Genomic DNA, 4,973 nt, shown 5'->3' with positions numbered 1-4,973 from the left:
GTGATTTTATTCCCTCCAGTATAACAAAGTTCAATTATGTCCACTATAACTCCGTAATATGACAGCTCTCCATTATTTCCTTCCCCTTTAACCATAACTCCACCATTTTGGGTTTTTTTATTTGCATCACGATCTCTTGTGTGGAACCTAAATCCATTGATATAGTAGCCTGGATAACAATTTACTCTTTGTTCAGGGACCCGTGCCAAAGCAAGCATATTTATGTCCTTTTCTTCAACATTTTCATTATATGCATCAATTATCTGCATAATATACCAAAATTCGAAACACTTGTATTAATTTTTAGCATAATCAATTAGTAAACAATATATTAAAATGAAATAATTAACTTACTCTTTTTCAAACTAAGAAGGGAATTCACGTTTGTGAATCTCATCAATATTCCTAACTCCAGTTTTAGATAGGATGCTCTTATGTTCACTATAAAAATCAAGGAGAAATTTTAACAATAATTTGATTAAATGTTTCCACTATAATTAATTATTTAAATGAGTACTTTTACCTAATAAATGATTCAGCATCTTCATAGTTTTGAAGGACATAAATAATAGCCGCATTTAAAAAGCCATTACTCAACTCTAGCATCTTCAGTTTCCCAAAAGGTTGTCCAAGTCCACAGAAAATTGACATAGATGATACTCGTCTTGAATCTCCATCATAATTTCTTTCTGGATGATTGAATTTTGTTTCAATTCCATGCAAGTATCGAGAACAAAATGTCAAACACTCATCAGCTAGGTAACCTTCAGCAATGGATCCTTCTTTCTGTGATTTATTACGAACATACCCCTTAAGTTTATGCATATATCTACACAAGAGGACTTGTTATAAATTCTTCAAAAGCAACAAAGGGATTAAGTAACAAGAAATTATTTTGACATTTACCTTTCAATAGAATACATCCATCTATAGTTGACTGGGCCACCATCTTTAGCTTCCCAAGCTAAATGAATAGGTAAATGTACCATAATATCAAAGAAAGATGGTGGAAATATTTTTTCTAACTTACAAAGGAATGTGCAATTTGTTCTTGAAGTCGATCCAAATCTTCTGATCTTAAAATTTTAGAACACGAAGCTTTAAAAAACATACTTAGTTCTGTCAAAGCATCAGAAACTGGTCGAGGTAATAGATCTCGTACAGTTAATGGTAGTAGCCTCTCCAAAAACACATGGCAATCATGTGTTTTCATTCCAGATATTTTGTTATCTTTAACATTTACACACCTTGACAAATTTGCTGAGTAGCCATCGGGAAATTTAATTTGTTGTAACCATTGACATAGAGCTCTCTTCTCATCATTTGACAACATATAACAAGCAGCAGGTAGCAATATCCTTCCATTAACTTCTTTCGGATGGAGTGGTTGTCGAATGCCAATCTCCTGTAAATCCAGACGAGCCTTCAATGAATCTTCTATTTTACCCTCAATATTCATCTGTGTTCCAATAATATTGTCAAATACATTTTTTCAATATGCATCACATCCATGTTATGACGCAACATTTGGTTATGCCAATAGGGTAAATTGAAAAAAATACTATGTTTTTTCCAATTATGTTCAATTCCACGCCAAGAAGTTTTTTTGCTTTTTTCCCTGCTTTTCCCAAACTCCATTTGGTTCAAAATGACGAAGTTGGTTAAGAACATCATCACCACTTAGTCTGCTTTTGGTGAAGCTCTTCTTTCTTTTGTACCATCAAATTGTGCTGCTTGTTCTCGCCATTTATGATTTAGTGGTAAAAATCGATGATGCCCCATGTAACAAGTTTTGGCCCCATTCCGCAAATGATAATGGCATGTCTTATTATTACAGCAAGGACAAGCGAGCTTTCCTTGAGTACTCCAACCAGAAACATAGGCATATGCAGGAAAATCATTTATAGTCCACATTAGTGCTGACCTCATTTGAAAATTCTCTTTCATTGAAGCATCATAAGTATCCACCCCAAATTCCCAATGAATTTTCAATTCATCAATCAATGGCCTCATGTATATATCAATGTTATTTCCTTGGTATCTAGGTCCTGGAATCAATAAAGTTACAAATGAATATGACTCTTTCATGCACATCCATGACGAAAGATTATAAGGAAACAAAATAACCGGTCAAATGCTGTACGCAATATTCATATTTCCAAAATGATTGAATCCATCAGTAGCTAAACCAAGCCTTACATTTCGAGGCTCACAAGCAAAATGATTATAAATATTGTCAAAATTTCTCCAAGACTCTGCATCTGCTGGATGACGTAGGACTCCATCATTTATGCGTTTTTCACTATGCCACCTCATATCTTTAGCTATTTTTGGAGACATAAAAAGTCTTTGTAATCTTGGTGTAATAGGAAAATATCTTAGTACTTTATTGCCAATTTTTTTCTTTTCTTTTATATCACTACTTTCATTTCATTTCCATCTTGAAAGACCACAAACCGGACATTGAATTGCATCTGAATGCTCTTTGTAGTAGATAATACAATCATTTTGACATGCATCAATTTTTCCATAATGCAAACCAAGATCACTGACCATTTTCTTTGCTTCATAGTTTGAATTTGGCATTGTTTTACACATAGGAAATGCATCCTTCAACAATGTCAACAACATGTTAAATGAATTATTACTCCAAGCATTCATACACTTGATATGCATTAATTTCACCAGAAAGGATAAGATAGAATACTTGTCACAACCAGGAAATAAAGGTTGTTTAGCATCATCCAATAATTGAAAATGTTTTTTGCATCTTCATTTGGCTCTTGAGGGTTATAAGGATTGTGTTCTCTTTCATTTGCTATATGGGGATAGACATCTGCAATCATATCAACCATATCATCAACATTTTTCATATCCACCTCATGTACTTCTTCCTCATAAACCAACTTATCACCGTATTCGCCATCACTATCTTCTTCTTCATGCAAATACCAAAAGTTATAATTCCGCATAATTCCTCTATACAATAAATGGATGTGGACTTCTTCTCTAATTAGTCGATATCTATTGCAACATCCCACACAAGGACAATTAATTTTCATGTCTTCATCTTTGACATGATCAAATGCATAATCAAGAAATTTTTCAACACCATTAAAATACTCTATGCATGATCTGGTAGGAAGATTCATCCAAGACTTATCAAGAGTCATTTCAATTTCTACAATGCTTCTTATTATCAGTATTATTGTCGTCGGTTTCCTATAAGTTATAAACATTACTTCTTTTTAAACTTTATTTTACAGAGATTAAGAATGAGCATGTAATATCAAGGTTTTTAGTCTATGGTGGCAAACATACTTATTGGTAATACATGAAACACCCACATGTTAATAATTTCATGCAGAAAAAAAGAAATTAAATCACTAAGATATAATAGCTTTTCAAGAATTTAAAACAAAGGAACCTTGTTATGATGTTATAATCATTTTCAAATTAGTAAATAGATAATAACTTTATGCAAAAAAAAAAAAAATCACTACGATATAATAGTTTTTCAAGAATTTAAAATTAAGGAACCCTGTAATGTGATATTATATTGCAATAAACATTTATATTTAGCTATCTATATTCAATACTTAAAAAAGAATTTGTAAAGAACCATTGGTTATAAATATCTAAATTAATCAAATTAATCCATAACAAACAAATCTTGAACTATATGATGGGAACATCCAACTAATTAAAGATATAACATTATCTTACCTTTCTAAAAGATGGAACTTGTTGCAATCTTTTAGTGAAAACAGTATTTACCTGCATGTTCCCATAAAAAAACAGCAAGTGATTATCTTATGATTAAAATTAATAGTAAAAAAAAATCTGGGCATAGCATGTAAGCATTAAAAATATTTCTCAGGAAAAAAATAATGAGTATGAGATAATTTTGAAACCAACATTAGCATCAATGAATCAACTCACTCAATAATTCTTCAAAATTTGATATTGCATGCAATTTTCCCTCTGCACTTTTTTCACAAAAATAATCTGAATACAACAATAATAATTATGAGTTAGAAAATATATATATATATATATATATTAAAACACACGTGGGCACATTTAGCTATATATTCTTATAGTACACATCAAGTTGCAAATTTTATGATTTAATAATTTTAATAATTTTTCTTTGATTTTCTTTTCTCAAACTAAAGAAAAACAATAAACACATGCATCCATGAAGCAATAACACATATATTAAACCAATAGTATATGGACTAGTTGATTAATTAACAGTGGATATATATACATCATTATCTACCCCACTTTAAGAATTTCACAATGCACTACAGATTCAAGAAAAGATAAATAGAAAAAATAGTGCAAAAAGCTCCAACTAAATGATGCATATATATATATATATATATATATATACATCATTGTCTACCCCACTCTATGAAAAAGCTCTCTTTCTCTTTATATTAATTAGTTCTATATATTAAGCAGGTTATGTGTCTCAATCAATTTTAAGGTTATTCAATTATAGCTTTTGACTATAAAAATTTCATTTTTGATCAAGTCTAAAAAACCCAAACATGACCTGTGACCTTAAAATTAAGTAGAAGTTAAGATATATGGTGTTTTAATATAACACATATTCTCTTTGTTTATATAGACTTTTTAAAAAAAAAGAAGAAATAGAAGAAAAAAATTAGGAAAAAAATAAAAAAGATATATGAGGGCTAAAATGAAAAAAAAAACATGCGCCACAAATTGTCACGTGAAAAAAAAAATTAAAATCAAAATTTAAAAACGAGTTAGAATATATATGGATAAGAAGGGATTTTGAAATAAAATTTGAAATTAAAAAAAAGGGAATAAGAAAAAAAATCTCTTGGGGGTTGAGGATTTTAGGGGGCGAAGTTGAGGATATGTGGGGAAAGAAGAGAAAAAAAACAGGGAGAACAAAAAAAAACAAGAGAGACAAAGAATAGAAAAAAGAAGAGAAG

The sequence above is a fragment of the Dioscorea cayenensis genome, chromosome 1 (assembly GCF_009730915.1).
Source record: "Dioscorea cayenensis subsp. rotundata cultivar TDr96_F1 chromosome 1, TDr96_F1_v2_PseudoChromosome.rev07_lg8_w22 25.fasta, whole genome shotgun sequence".
In the NCBI taxonomy this organism is placed as follows: Eukaryota; Viridiplantae; Streptophyta; class Magnoliopsida; order Dioscoreales; family Dioscoreaceae; genus Dioscorea; species Dioscorea cayenensis.
The sequence above is the reverse complement of the archived record's forward strand: the minus strand, read 5'-3'. Positions refer to the sequence as shown.